Here is a 16600-nt window from a genome sequence, read left to right as displayed (position 1 = left end):
CAGAGCAGAGAAAGGGGAAAGTCCAATTTCCTTTATTTAGGTATAAACAGAGTTGAGTCATTTATTACTGGCTGGCTTGGGAAAGGAGATAGAGAAAGAGATTTTGCCTCAGGGTGGAAACACATTAAAATAAATCTTATTGTAAAAGTGTGAATGTTCAATGTACAGTTCCTCACCAGAGTTTTTCAGCCTATTTTTCCCCCTTTGGATTGTTCTCCTATTAGAAAAAAAGTTCTGCTTTTGTCTTAGTTACTTTATGCTCGTTGCTGAGACAAAATACCTGATGCCCAAGTTGGGAAAGGAAAGGTTTATTTCTTACAGTTTTTGGAGGTTTTAGTCCACACTAAGTTGGCTCCAAGGCAGGGAGCATGGCTGGACCGCAGTTCCTGGCAGCAATCGACAGCAAGCTCTAAGGAGCAAAGAGAAAGACACACCTTCTTCCTGCCATTACATCACATCCTGGCTCCACCCCTATGTGGGTGGAGCACTGACACCATCAATCCAAGCACTATACAATGAACCATCACATATGAACAATGCAAACTCATGAGGCCTGGGGGACACAAACATAAACCATGACAGCTTTGCTAATTTGCTATCAGCCTAATCTCAATGCTTTCTTGCCATTTAGACTTACTGGTTTGTTATTTCCTCTGGATATTGTAAATTTCATAGTTCATCTCTTTTATTTTGCATGGGATTTTTCTTCTACTTTGTATTTCTGTTTCCTTTATAGCTCCCATGTTCCTTCACATTTTTGTATTAATACAATACATTTGACTACAAGAAATAAATTCTAACTCTTATTGGCTAAAATGTAAGTATAATTATTTTCTCACATAATAAAACAGAGGTCCCAGGGCAGTTATTATCAGAGCCATCTGTCATAATGGACGCAAAGTTCTTGCCTTTTCAAGATCTGACATATTCAATCTCAGAGTCATTATCAAGACTTCCTCCCTGTGATCACAGGACTCCTCAACATGGCCTTAGCTGTTTCTAATCTACATACCTATAAGTAGACTTTCCAGGAGAAATAATGGGGAGTAGGGAGAGATTCCAAAAAGGTGTTACATATCTCCCAAGACATATTCTTACATGTGTCAGGACACAATTTTAGATCCTGTGCCCTTTCCTTTGTAACTGAACAGTAACAGCAATGATTACCATAGACCACTGGCTCTTCAGTGTGCTTCTAAGGAAGCAATATCAGCTCTAGAAAATTAGTTAGAAATGCAAATTCTCTGGCGCCATCCAAAACCTACAGATTTAAAATGACGACAAGACCTACCAGTCTGCTTTAACAAGTCCTCTAGTGATTTTGACTCAAGTTCAAGTTTGATTTCCACTAACTACAGCAGAATGGATTTATGACATCTACCAAACAATATGATCTCTACTGCATCTCTTGCAGAAAAATGAGTCATTGAAACCTCAGCAATGTCAACAAAGAACAGAACTCTTTGATTTCCTGTGACTAATAACCAATGGAGGACAAATTATGGTTGCAGGTATCTCCTTTAAACATGCAAATGAGTCAGAAGAAACAAACATGGCACTATTTATTATCAATTGACTCTGCTAGTGTTATCAGAAACCCTTCTAAAACACAGTACATTGTAGGAAATATATTATAAATAAGTGATTTACAGATATTAAGTATTTGTGTTGGTTATACATAATTTCTAAATGTGAAAAATTTGAAAGTTATAAGAAAATAAAACAGAAATATTTTGTTCTCTGCAGTAGAAATGAAATTTGGATCTTGAAGACATGGAGCCCAGGCCAGTCACAAGTACGTTGCTCAGGAGGATGAAACTTGTAGGAGGGGTACCTCTGTGCTTCCAAGAAAGCCTTTTGGTGGTTCAAAGAGAGACAAAGGATGCTTGACACATAGAAGAATTCAAAAGTAAGACAAAAATTTAGAATCATCCAGGTAAAGTAAAGTGTTATGTGTGATGCAACTTAATAAGCCAATTTGACTGGGCCACGGGATGTTTAAATAGCTGGTTAAACTTTATTTGGGGGTTGTGTCTAATACGATGTTTCTACAAGAGATCATTTATGATCATTAATTGTGTTATGTCCACTAGACTTGAGTACAAACTGCCTATGAAATTAGCAAATTCTGCCTAGGTCTGTGGATGATGGGCATGTAGGCCAGCAAACTGAAATCCAAGACCCACCCAGGATGTGGGTGACACCAACCAACTGGATTGTAGTTTGGACAGAAAAAAAATGGGAAAGAAGAAATATTTCTCTTGTTTTGAAGAGTCTGGATGTTCCCCCACTGTCCTTGGATACTGACCATTAGTTCCTTCAACCTTCCAGTGCAAGCTCTTCAGGCTTTCAACATAGACTCTTGGTGGTCTGACACAAGCCTATACTGGTAACCCTACAGTGAGTTTCCAGGTCTTCAACTTTTGACTAAAATTGGATCTTCTTACTTTTCAGAACATAGCCATTTGGGTTCTTCCCTATCTGTTCCAGCAGACAGCCTCTGGGACTCTTTTGCTTCTGATGCTATAAGGCTATGCAAAAAATTCTTTGGAATTTTATGTTGAAAACTGTTCTTTTAGTGAAAGTAACTAATACTGTTAGCATTCATGTATTGTGGGCTCAGTAAAACAAATGATTCTATCCAATGTGGTAAGCATCATTCAATCTGTTGACAGTCTTAATAGACTAAAAAGGTCAAGAAGGTTGGCGTCTGCTCTCAGACAGTGACCTGCTGACTTTGACTCCTGGTCCTCCAGCCTTCAAACACAGACTGTAATTTATTTCATCAGCACTTTAGCTCTTAGATATTTGAAATATACCAACAGTTTTCCTGGGTTTCCATCTTTCAGAGGGCAGCTTGTGGGGCTTCTCAGCTTTCAATAGGGCATCTTGTATACATATATGATGTACATATACACACACATTACCAGTCAAACATATACATATCTATTATTGGTTTAATTTCATTAGAAAATCCTAATACAGTTTGTGACAAAATCTCAAGTGAGTCTTGAAATAAAATGAATAATATTTTGTCAGTAATTCAGTCAAGGAAACCAATCAAAACAAAATAAAACACAAAAGCTTAGATCACAATGATTAGTTTCAAAATAATCACATATTTCTCTAGAGTAATCTGTATATCTTTATAATTATATCCTATCTCTTCTTAGAAATTTGCTGGATACTTCTTTTAAAAAATCAGTTTTTGTATCAATCAGTGCTCTTACTGAAGCAGTTTAAATTATTTATCTTAGAGGTTGGAGCTATGGTTCAGTGGTTGAGTATTTCCTAATATGTGTAAATCTCTGGGTTTGACTGCCAGTATGACACAAATTTAAAAAAAAATAAAGTTGTATAGGATTTCAATGTGGTTAGTGAAACTCAACTAGTCCAACCCAAAGTTTATTTAAAACTTGTATTAGTCAAATAGCCTTTAGTCACTTTCATCACTCATGCAGTGCTATAATAAATGTTGTATTTATTCTTATTTATCAGTATTTTTTCCACTTTGAAGAGAGAAATACAAAGTTACTAAGCTGTCTCACTTAATAAACCCTGAAAAACACTTTACACCTTGCTATGGTCTGAATATTTGAGCCATCAAAAGTTGTTTGTTGAAACACCTAACTCTTATGGTGAGGACTGGAAATGAAACCCTTGGGATGTGATTAACACATAAAGATGGGGCCCTCCACAATGGAGTTAGTGCCTGTATACAAAGAGGCTCCATAGAACTTCTTTGCTCCTTCCACCATGTGAGAACACAGCAGGATGGTGTCAGCTATGAACTACAAAGTAGTCCTCATAATATAATGAATCTGCTGATATCTTGCTCTTGGATTTCATAGCCTCTGGACTTGAAGAAATAAATTTGTCATTTATAAGTTACCCAGAGTATGACATTATTATTACAAATCTCAAATGGAATGACATAATTTCTGTTTGCCTCATATACTAATATATGACAGTTAAATTCAAAGTTTATTGAGAGAGTTACTGCAGGCTATAATGGTGAACTTGAAAAAGCATTTTGCAAGTAGAAAAGTCTTAATTAGATCACATAACAGATATTCATAAAAATTCAAATATTAGGAGTGAACAAAATGTAGACATTTCCTTGTTTATGCCATATTAGTGTTGTCATTCTAAATGATACTGCCCGTGACCTGTAGGATGCTTATGTAAATGCAACAGAGCATTTAAAGAAATAAATCAGGACCATATTTGTGATGTGAATTGTATTAACCAATTATTATGGTAGAGTTTGATAAGTGAAAGAGATATCATAACATCAAAACATACCCTTCTATCCCCATACAATATTATGCTTTATCTAGAAGAAATCCTCTGTCCTATTTTTAAATCCAACTGATGATCCAATAATCTTCAATACATTTCAATTTTAAGTGTTTAATTATATCTAGCTAAGAGATTTTTCCCTTATTTCTAATCAACTTCTTTCTGACTTTACTTTTTGAAAAAGCTGTATTGAGATATAATTCACGTATCATACAGGTAATGAATTAGTGTTTCAAAGAACCAGTAATCTACTTCATAAAGTGAACAAATCATTTTAAAATTCCACCAATGATATGTAAGATGTCTAATATCTTCACATTTTTAACAATACATGTTTTCTTTTTAATTTTAGCTATCTGTAAGATGTGAAGTAATGTCACTGTGGTTTGATGGACATTTTTCTTATGACAAAGTAATGCTGAGAATCTTTTCATAATATTTTGATTATCTGTTTTTCTTCTTCAGAGCACTGTCTATTCAGACCCTTTGGTCATTTTAAAAAAATTGGTTGGACGCATTTTCATTACTGACTTGTATTCTTTTTTTTTTTTTTTTTTTTTTTTTTTTAATTTAAGAGGAAAAAGAGAAAAACACAAAACAAACCAAAGCGGCGTAAGGGTACACGCAATACAGAACTACAAAACAAAACAAAACAAAACAAAACAAAAAACCATAACAGTAAGAAATTACCTGCTAGTAGATTACACACTACCTTCTTGAAAATAGTTCCTCAAATCACAGTATCAAAGAACACAAGGTGGACATTCAAACAGGGAGACTGCAAACAGCTGTGTTCAATGTTCCAAAAACATTGATAAAGTCAGCTATTTAACATCCCCAAACACACTTGCTGTTATATCCGTTAGAGCTCTTTTTCTTTTTTTTTTTTCCCTCTCTTTTTTACAACAAAATTTACACATCTTGGATTTTATTACTCCTTAGTGCTTATTACTTTCTTTGGGGGGGAGGGGGAAGAATACAGTCAAATATGGCAAAACAAAGCTGTCAGTCAATACCAAGGATAGACGTAGCACATGGTGTAGAACAGAGTACAAGTTTATCAACAATGGTTATCAACGTTGTCCCTTGTTTCCTTAAAAAGAATTGTCTATCTTATTAGATATTATAAAGTTGGACAAAACAGTAGAGAACAAGACCAATAAAACTTAGGCATTGTAAACATTACAGGACTTCCAAAGAAGACAATAGTCAAACCAGAATGGGTATCTTAGTGAATCTTATTGTCTTCAAAGTAGTTGCCTATGTCTTCAAACTTGATACTATCATATAGAATGGAACAGAGTCTAATCAGTCAAAACAAGATCGTGGGAGTACTACAGGACTTCAAAACAAGTTAATAGGAAATCGAAAAGAGTTACTATTTATATATCCTAATTTTTTTGAATTTTTTCTTTAATTAAGACAAACATAAGAAATGACTAAATAATTTTTTTTGAAACAATAAGGGGGAGATTGAGATAAAACAGGACATAACAATATAACAATAGAGGTCACAGCATGACTGTTTCAATAACCTAGTACTTCACCACCTTATAACCTGACTTAATAGTAGTTACCATAGTGTCTTTTTCCTTGAAATATTTGGGTAAAACTTCATATACTCTAGCTTCAAATATTTTCATATCAAGAAGCCCAGAATAAAGCCTTTCTAATTAATGAGTGAAAACTTTATAAGGCTTCAAGGCCACCTAATGGGGAATCATGATTACCACATATTTTTATATATTTGAATCATTACTTACATTAGGGAAACTATTCGGTATTCACACATGCGAGATTGATTTATTTCACTTATGAGTATGGTCTCAAGCTGTGCCCATTTATTGATAAATATCTCAATGTGATCCTTCTTTATAGCTGAATAATACTCCATTGTATAGAAATACCACAACTTTTTTATCCATTCCTCAGTTGATGGGCACTTGGGTTGTTTCCAAGATCTGGCGATTACAAATTGTGCTGCTATAAACATAGGTGCACATATATCACTGTGGTATGATGCTTTCAGTTCTTCTGGGAATATGCCTAGAAGTGGAATAGCTGGAATAAATGGGATTTCCAGTCCCAACTTTTTGAGAAATCTCCAGACAGATCTCCACAAAGGCTGTACCAGTCTACACTCCCACCAGCAGTGCAGGAGAGTTCCTTTTTCCCCACAGCCTCTCCAGCATTTGTTGTCGGTTTTCTTGATCCTGGCCATTCTTTCAGGAGTGAGATGGTATCTCAGTGTGGTCTTAATTTGCATTTCTCTAATGACCAATGATGATGAGCATTTTTTCATGTATTTATTTGCCATTTGCATTTCTTCATCTGAGAATTGCATATTCATCTCAGATGCCCATTTTTGGATTGGATCTTTGAATTTCGGAGGTCTGAGTTTCTTTAATTCTTTATATGTTTTAGACAAGAGGCCCTTGTCTGAGAGAGAGTTCACTAAAATCTTTTCCCAGTTTGTGGGTTTTCTTTTCACTATGCTGGAGATTTCTTTTGACATGCAGAAACTTTTTAATAAGAAGTGGTCCCAGTTATTGATTCTGGGAAGTATTTCCCGTGCGGTTTGAGTCCTGTTCATGAATTCTTTACCTACTCCTATGTCTCCAAGGTTTCTACCTATTTTGTCTTCCAATAGATTTAGTGTTTCTGTTTTAATATTCAGATCTTTGACCCATTTAGATTTTAATTTAGTACATGGTGATAGACATGGGTCTAGCTTTAGTTTTCGGCAAATGGAGAGCCAGTTTTTCCAGCACCATTTATTAAAGAGACTGTCGTTCTTCCAGTGAACCTGCTTGGCTCCTTTATCAAAAATAAGGTGTTTGAGTGTGTTCGTAGTTGTGGTTGTATCTTCTAATCTATTCCACTGATCTTCAGCTCTGTTTTGATTCCAATACCATGTTGATTTTACTACTGTTGCTTTGTAGTATAACTTCAAGTCAGGGATTGTGATGCCTCCTGCTTTGTCTTTGCTGCTTAGAATTGCCTTTGCGATTCTAGGTCTCTTCTGGTTCCAGATGAAATTTAGGAGTGATTTCTCTAGATCTATAAGGTATGTTGATGGTATTTCTATTGGGATTGCATTGAATCTGTATAACAGTTTTGGGAGAATGGCCATTTTCACAATGTTTGTTCTTCCTATCCATGAGCAAGGGATGTCTTTCCATTTTCTGAGATCATCTTCAATTTCCTTTTTCAGTGTATTATAATTTTCACTGTATAAGTCTTTCACTTCTTTCGTAAGAGTAATTCCTAAATATTTCATTTTTTTGCTTGCTAATGTGAATAGTCCAGTTTCTCTTATTTCCCTCTCTGTAATTTTGTTGTTCGTGTATAGGAATGCTATTGATTTCTGAGTATTGATTTTGTATCCAGCCACATTACTGAATTTATTTATTGTATCTAAGAGTATTTCAATGGAGTTTAGGGGGTCTTCTATGTAGAGTATCATGTCATCTGCAAACAATGATAATTTAACTTCTTCTTTTCCTATCTTTACCCCTTTTATTTCTCTTTCTTGCCTAATTGCTCTGGCTAGTACTTCCAGTACTATATTAAATAGGAGTGGTGATAAAGGACATCCTTGTCTTGTACCCGATTTTAAAGTAAAGGCTTTCAATTTTTGGCCATTTAGTATGATGCTGGCTGTTGGTTTGTCATAAATGGCCTTTATTATATTGAGGTAAAGACCATTTATTCCAATTTTCTGTAAAGTTCTTATCATGAATAAGTGTTGGACCTTATCGAAGGCTTTTTCTGCATCTATAGAGATGATCATGTGATTCTTATTTTTGGCTTTATTGATATGGTGGATTACATTTATTGATTTGCGTATGTTGAACCATCCTTGCATTCCTGGGATGAATCCCACCTGGTCATGGTGTATAATCTTCTTGATGATTTGCTGGATCCTATTTGCCAATATTTTATTGAGGATTTTTGCATCTGTGTTCATTAGGGAGATCGGTCTATAGTTCTCTTTTATAGTTGGGTCTTTCTCAGGTTTTGGTACTAGAGTAATATTTGCTTCCAGGAATGACTTAGGAAGGATTGCTTCCCTTTCAATTTCATTGAATAGTTTGAGGAGTGTCGGCATTAGGTCTTCTTTATATTTCTTGTAGAATTCTGCAGTGAATCCATCTGGGCCTGGGCTCTTCTTGGTGGGCAAGGACCCAATTACATTCTCAATTTCATTAGCAGAGATTGGGTTATTCAACAGTTTTATATCCTCTTGATCTAGCTTTGGTACTTCATATGCTTCTAAGAATCTGTCTATTTCTTCTGTGTTATCAAACTTTTGAGAGTAGAGGTTTTCGAAATAGGTGTTGATGATACTCTGTATTTCTATTGGGTCTGTAGTGATTTCTCCTTTTTCATTTCTTATTGCATGAATTTGAGCTTTTTCTTTCCTTTTTTTAATAAGGTTGGCTAGGGGCTTATCGATTTTATTTATTCTTTCAAAGAACCAACTCTTTGATTCGTTGATTCTTTGGATTGTTTTCTTAGTCTCTATTGCATTGATTTCTGCTCTGATTCTTATAATTTCCTCTCTTCTTTTGGCTTTGGGCTTGACTTGCTCTTCTTTTTCTAGCTGTTTGAGGTGTAGCATCAAGTTATTTACTTGTATTCGTTCTGTTTTCCTGATGTGGGAACTCAGTGCAATAAATTTTCCTCTCAGGACGGCTTTCATTGCATCCCACAGATTCCGGTAAGTTGTATCTGCATTTTCATTTTCTTTTAGGTATTGTTTAATTTCTTATTTAATTTCTTCTGTGACCCACTGATTACTCAAGAGTGTGTTATTTAGTTTCCATGTGTTTGCGGAATTTTTGCAGTATCCTTTGTCATTAGTTTCTAATTTCAGAGCGCTATGATCCGATAATATGCAAGGGATGATTTCAACTCTTTTGCATTTGCTTAAATATGTTCTGTGAGCTAATATATGGTCTATTTTAGAAAATGATCCATATACTGCTGAGAAGAATGTGTATTCTGATGTTGTTGGGTGGAACATTCTGTATATGTCTATCAAACCCATTTGTTCACAGGTGTGATTCAGTTCTGTTATTTCTTTGCTCATTTTCTGTCTGGTTGATCTGTCCCTTGGTGTCAGTGGTGTATTAAGGTCTCCTGTTACAATTGTGTTACTGATAATTTGAGTTTTCATTTCTGTTAATAATTGTTTTATATAACTGGGTGCTCTGGAGTTTGGTGCGTATATATTTAAGATAGTTATCTCTTCCTCTTGGAGTTTTCCCCTTACGAGTATGTAGTGACCTTCTTTGTCCTTTATGGTCATTGTTGGTTTAAAGTTCACGTTGTCTGCAAACAGAATGGCTACTCCTGCCTTTTTTTGGATTCCTACTGCATGAAGAATTGTTTTCCATCCTTTGACTTTCAGTCTGTGAGTATCTTTCTGGGTTAGATGGGTTTCCTGTAAACAGCATATGGTTGGATTTTGTTTCTTGATCCATTCTGCTAGTCTGTTTCTTTTGATTGGTGCATTGAGACCATTTACATTAATGGTTATTACTGTTAAATGCTGGTTAATTGTAGGAATGTTATCTCTCTGCTGTTGCATCTTTATCTTTCGGTTCTGTTTAATTATTTGCTTTGCTTAGTGGTTTTTTCCTTTGTGTATCTAAACTGTCTTTCAATATTTTTTGCAGGGTTGGTTTGGTGTTCATGAAGTTCTTCAGCTGTTCTTTGTCATGGAAGTATCGTATTGCACCATCTATTTTGAATGATAGTTTTGCAGGATATATCAGTCTTGGTTGGAAATCATTTTGCTTTAGGATCTGGAATACTTCACTCCATGCTCTTCTTGACTTTATCGTTTGTGCTGAGAAGTCTGCTGTGATTCTGATAAGTTTTCCTTTATAAGTGATTTGTCTTTTCTCTCTGACAGCTTTTAATAATCTACTCTTGTGTTGGATTTCTGGGATGGTGACTATTATATGTCTGGGTGTAGTTTTATTTTGGTTATGACTGTTTGGAGTTCTATATGCTTCACTGATCCTGATGTCAGTTTCTGATCTCATGCTTGGGAAATTTTCAGCTATTACTTCTCTAAATATCCTCCTGACATCCTTCATGTTGTCTCCCTCTATTTCATTAATCCCTATCATTCTTATGTTATCCTTCTTTGCATCGTCTTGCAGTTGTTGAATTGTTGTTTCCTGGTTCCTTGTTATTTTCAAAAGATCTTTCCTTTCCTGTTCACTAGCTGCAATCCTGTCTTCAAGGTCTGAAATTCTATCTTCACTTTCATTAAGGCGGTTTTTACAACTTTCAGTGGAGTTTTTTATTTCCTGTATATCTCTGTGCATCTGCATTATGTATTCTGTTTGTTTCTTATATTGCTCGTCTAGGGATTCTATCTTTTTGTTTAGTTCCTCCAATTTTTTATCTGTGTTTTCTTTAGATATATTTAGAATCTCTTTCATTTCTTTTATCATTTCTTCTTTTATCTGGGAGATTATTTCGAGTTTGAATTTCTTTAAAGCTTCCTGGAGTTGCTTGTCAATTTCAGTGGCTATTGTGTCCGATATATGAGGTGGATGGGATATATTTTCTTCTATATACATCGCTCCTAGGGTTTCTTGAGATGGGCTGGAGGTTTGAGGTTGTAATTTGGTCTTTCGTTTTGTCATTTTCCTATATTTCTGTGTTTCAAGTGTTACTTGAAAGCTTCCTCAGGATCTGTTGAAAATCCCCTTCTATGTTTGGAGCTACTGGGACTCTGGCGCCGCGCTACTCCAAGCCATTAGGCCTACAGAACCAGTGGCCCTCCTCTGCCTGCTCAGAACTCCGCAGTTCCAGACAAGCTGGGCCTCAGGGACACTGTGCGCCCACCTGCCCCTTGGAAGCTCCACAGTTCTTCAATCGCAGCCGGGTTAGGGTACTCACCACAGGCCGCAGTGCTTCAGGAACCTGTGGACCCTCCCTGGTTGCAGAGATATCCACAGTCCTCCAGACACGCAGAGAGGCCAGTGAGGGCACCCCAGATCTGCCCAGCTCCTCCTCTGCAGACCTGTGGCCAGGCGCGGCAGCTAAACAGGCTGGGCTAGGCTGGTAGTGTGGGCCAGCCCACCTATTGGGAGCTCAGCAGGTCTCCAAATGAAGCCGGGAATGGGGAGGCTGATGTGGAAGCCTTAAACCCACCTCTCTCCTTCACTGCACCTGGAAGCCTGAGGGAACTCCAGCAGTCTGGGCGCAGAAATCCAGAGTCCTCCAGACACGCAGAGAGGCCAGTGAGGGCACCCCAGATCTGCCCAGCTCCTCCTCTGCAGACCTGTGGCCAGGCGCGGCAGCTAAACAGGCTGGGCTGGGCTGGTAGTGTGGGCCAGCCCACCTATCGGGAGCTCAGCAGGTCTCCAAATGAAGCCGGGAATGGGGAGGCTGATGTGGAAGCCTTAAACCCACCTCTCTCCTTCACTGCACCTGGAAGCCTGAGGGAACTCCAGCAGTCTGGGCGCAGAAATCCAGAGTCCTCCAGACACGCAGAGAGGCCAGTGAGGGCACCCCAGATCTGCCCAGCTCCTCCTCTGCAGACCTATGGCCAGGCGCGGCAGCTAAACAGGCTGGGCTGGGCTGGTAGTGTGGGCCAGCCCACCTATGGGGAGCTCAGCAGGTCTCCAAATGAAGCCGGGAATGGGGAGGCTGATGTGGAAGCCTTAAACCCACCTCTCTCCTTCACTGCACCTGGAAGCCTGAGGGAACTCCAGCAGTCTGGGCGCAGAAATCCAGAGTCCTCCAGACACGCAGAGAGGCCAGTGAGGGCACCCCAGATCTGCCCAGCTCCTCCTCTGCAGACCTGTGGCCAGGCGCGGCCCTGACTTGTATTCTTTACATGTATATTCTAGATAATAATCTCTTATCAAATATATTATTTGCAAAAATTTTTTCATTGAATAGTCTTTTCATTTTCTTTATAGTGGGCCTTAAAACACAAAGTTTTGTTTTTTTTTTTGGGGGGGGGGTCTTTTTCCTTTTTATCGGTACCGGGGATCAAACTCACGACTGCCTGCTTGCAAGGCAGGCGCTTATGCCGCTGAGCTAAATCCCCAGCCCCTAAAACACAAAGTTTTAACTCTGATGAATTCTGTTTTCCCCAGTTTTTTCTTTTGCTGTTTGTGATTTTGGTGTCAAAATTAAGGAACCAATGCCTAATTCAAGTAACAAAGACTTACACCTATGTTCTCTCCTGTGAGCTTGATAGTTTTGACTCATAGGCAATTCTTGAATCAGTTTTGAGGGTTTTATCTATGCTGTGCAGTGGGGATCCAAATTCACTGTTTTACATGTGGATAACTTTTCATCTCATCATCTTTTAATTTCAACAATATTCTTTCCTGATTTAATTGTTTTGGTAACTTTATTAAAATTGACTGACCATGAATGTGAGGGTTTATTTTTGTGTTAACTGTAATCCATGAATTTCTATGCTCCTAGTCCACTGTCTTTATTACTATTGTTTTATAATAAGCTTTGAAATGGGTACATGTAGTCCATCTCTATCAATATTTCAGCCACTTTGAGTACCTTGAGTTTCCATATGAATTTTAGAATCAGCTTGTCATTATTATTAAATTCTAAAATAGGTGGTTCCTTCTTGGGGAACCCACCCACTTCCTGGACCTAGTATTGTGGTTGATCTTTGGATCCAACCCCTTCTCACAGAACCTTGGACTACAGAAGATTAGTATGCTAGCTGGATGGGAGACTCAGGAATCCCTCACCCTGAGCAAGCTCCAGTCAACATGGTGAGTTTGCCCCTAAAATAGAGTTCTGCAGTAGGTAAACTGGAGTGGAAGTGAAAACTCCCTCCAATGGTAAGACCTTGGCAAATCTAGCAAGAGAGTGGATAATCCTCTCCTCCACACAGAGAACATCAGACAGGTTGAGGACTGCACAAAAAAGGCCTCCCCCAAATTGGAGAAAATTAAAAGAGCTATGAGACCACCAGTGACACAGTAGAGCCTCAGCTGACAAAAACACTATAGACAGGGAGATCTGGTGACCTGCAACAACCTGAAGACACAGCAATGGAAGGAACTAAGAGTTGACATACATCAATATTTCTAGGCTAGTTAGCCCAGCAAGAATATAGGACTCACCCAACAGGCCCTATAGGAGGAATTCAGGTGACTGGCCCACCTCGTCATTGTGATACCCAGCAATTGGACAAACATCAACTACACAGTAGGACTCTAAAATTCACATTATAGACATTTGAGGTTGGGATTCAAAGACCAAATATCTAACTAAAAGGTGAAAATGACAAAAGGAAAAGGCAAAATGCAATCTCAAACATCTAGTCCATCAGGAGCAAGTACAAGCAACATTGTAATAGAGGACTTTAAAAGTCACACGCCAAAAATCTCTGAAAAGACAGCAAAGGAAATAAAGAAACAAATCCATGAGGCTATAGAGGAAATCAAATTACAAATAATGTCTTACAAAAAGACAGAAATAGCAACTTTAGTAAATGAGTTACTCACACAGCTAGAGAAGAAATAGATAAAAAAATTATAGGAGCATGGGAAATTGATTGAAACTTTGAATGAACAATGTAGAAAACAAGCAGAATCCATGAAACAAATTCAAAGAGATATCCAAGAAATAAAAATTCTATTGAAAGCTGGCAAAACCAGCTGAGGATAGAATTTTAGACCTTGAGGACAGGATCACAGATAGTGATCATGAAAGGTAGAAATTATAAAAACAACAAAGCAGCATGAAATGACAATCCAGCAGCTTCAAGATGATGGCAAGAGAAACAATATAAAACTAATAGGCATCAGTGAAAATGCAGGAGTCAATGAAATGACATAACTAAACTATTCACAGAAGTAATATCAGAAAATTTCCCAAACATGGGGAAAAATCTGATATACAAATAAGTGAGGCATACAGAATGCCAGTCACAACCAACATAAATCTACACTTAGACATATAATAATTAAGGTCCCAGACATACAACATAAAAACAGAATACTAATAGCCATTACAGAAAAGACACAACTCACCTATTAATGAAAGCCTATTAGAATCATGGCAGATTTTTCAGCACAAACCTTCAGGTTAAGACAATCTTGCAGTGAAGTATTTCAAGCCCTTAGAAAAAAAAAAAAAAACTTTCAACCCAGATTGATGAACCCAGAAAAACTGTCTTTCAGATTAATGGAGAAACAAGATACTTCCATGACAAAGAAAAATTGAAGAAATTCATGGCCACCAAACTAACCCTAGAGAGTACTGAAAGACATGCTAGATAGAGATAAAAATGACCACAATCTCCAGAACAACAACAGAAAAAAACCACCAGACTGGACAAAAAAATTAAACAAGGGAGAAAAGCAGGAAGTCAACAATAGGAACAGAACATGGCAAAGTCAAGCCAATACATATCAGTTATATCCATAAATGTAAATGGGCTCAATTCACCTATCAAAAGAGACAGGTTGACAAAATGGGTCAAAAAACAGGATCTCACAGTATGCTGTATACAAGAAACACATCTGACTCAAAAGAAACTCATAGATTAAAAGTCAAAGGATGGAAAACAGTACTCCATGCAACAGGAACCCAGAAAAAAGCAGGGATAGTTATTCTGTTTGCAGGCAAAATGAACTTCAAACCTGAAAGGATTAAAAGCAAAAAAGAAGGCCATTAGATACTTGTAAGTGGAAAACTACAAGGGGAAGAACTAACAATTATAAATATATATGCACCAAATACAAGAGCATCCAACTATATAAGACAAATACTAATGGACAGGAAAAACCAAATACACAAGAACACAATTGTAATAGGAGACCTTAACACCCCACTGTCACAAAGAGATAGATCAACTAGACAAAAAGTCAGCAAATAAATAACAGAACTGAATCATATCTGTGAGAAAATAGACTAGTGGATGTTTACAGAGTGTTCCACCCAACCACATCAGAATATACATTCTTCTCAGCTGCACATAGGACATTCTCCAAAATAGACCATATATTAACCCATAAAGCATTCTTAGCTAAATGTAAAGGGAGTGAAATTATCCCATATATAGTATCTGATCATAGCACGCTAAAATTGGAAATCAAGGGCAAAAAAACTTGTAAAACTTGCATAAATACATGGAAATTAAGTAAAAACCTTCTGAATAACCAGTGGGTTACAGATGAAGTTAAAGAAGAAATAAAACAATATCTACAATACAATGAAAATGCAGATACAACATACCGTAACCTATGGGGCACAATGAAAGCAGTCCTAAGAGGGAAGTATATAGCAATAAATAGCCATATCAAGAAAATGGAATGAACACAAATAAATAACCTGAGGTGACATCTCAAGCTTCTAGAAAAGAAGAACAGGTCAAATCCAAAGCTCATAGAAGAGAGGAAATTGTCAAGATTAGAGCAGAAATTAATGCAACTGAAACTAAAAAAAAAATTAATGAATTAAAGAGCTGGGTTTTTGAGAGAATAAACAAAGTTAATAAACCCCTGGCCAACTTTATCAAGAAAAAAAAAGAAAAAACTCAAATTCATGCAATAAGGACTGAAAAGAAAGAAATTACTACAGATCCCATGGAAATTCAAAAGATCATGAACACCTACATTGAAAATCTCTACTCACATAGGGTGGAAAACACAGAGGAAATGTACAGATTTCTAGGAACATATGAACTTCCAAAGTTCAATCAAGAAGATATAACAATTTTGAATAACCGAATATCAGCTACTGAAACTGAAAATGTGATTAAAAACTTAGCAACAAAGAAAACCCCAGGTCTTGATGGATTCATGGCTGAATTCTATTAGAAATTTAGAGAAGATTTAATGCCAATACTTCTTAAACTCTTCAATGAAATTGAAAGAGAAGCAGTCCTCCCTAAATCATTCTTGGAGGTAAGTATCGCTCTGATACCACAACCAGAGAAAGACCCAACCAAAAAGAAGACCTATAGACCAATCTCACTAATGAACACCGATGCAAAGATTCTCAGTAAAATATTGGCAAATAGCATGCAGCAAATCATCAAGAAGATTATACCCCATGACCAAGTGGGATTTATTCCAGGAATGCAGGGATGGTTCAACATATGCATATCAATAAATGTAATACACCACATCAACAGAGCCAAAAATAAAAATCACATGATCATCTCAATAGATGCAGAAAAAGCTTTTGATAAAGTCCAGCACCTTTTCATGATAAATACCCTACAGAAACTCAGATAGATGGTATGTACCTAAATCTCAGGAAGGCCAACTATGACAAA

General features: G+C 37.0%; 1 protein-coding gene across 4 annotated transcripts in view; it reads right to left on the bottom strand.

Annotated features, from left to right (window-relative positions):
* Positions 1–16600, bottom strand: part of Chst9 (carbohydrate sulfotransferase 9) — a 272043-nt gene that overhangs the window by 185313 nt on the left and 70130 nt on the right. The window lies entirely within an intron of this gene.

This window comes from Cavia porcellus, unplaced genomic scaffold (assembly GCF_034190915.1).
Source record: "Cavia porcellus strain 051 isolate PalLab524CR breed Dunkin Hartley unplaced genomic scaffold, mCavPor4.1 scaffold_20, whole genome shotgun sequence".
NCBI lineage: Eukaryota > Metazoa > Chordata > Mammalia > Rodentia > Caviidae > Cavia > Cavia porcellus.
Note: the sequence above shows the minus strand (reverse complement) of the source record. Positions and strands in the feature narration are given on the sequence as shown.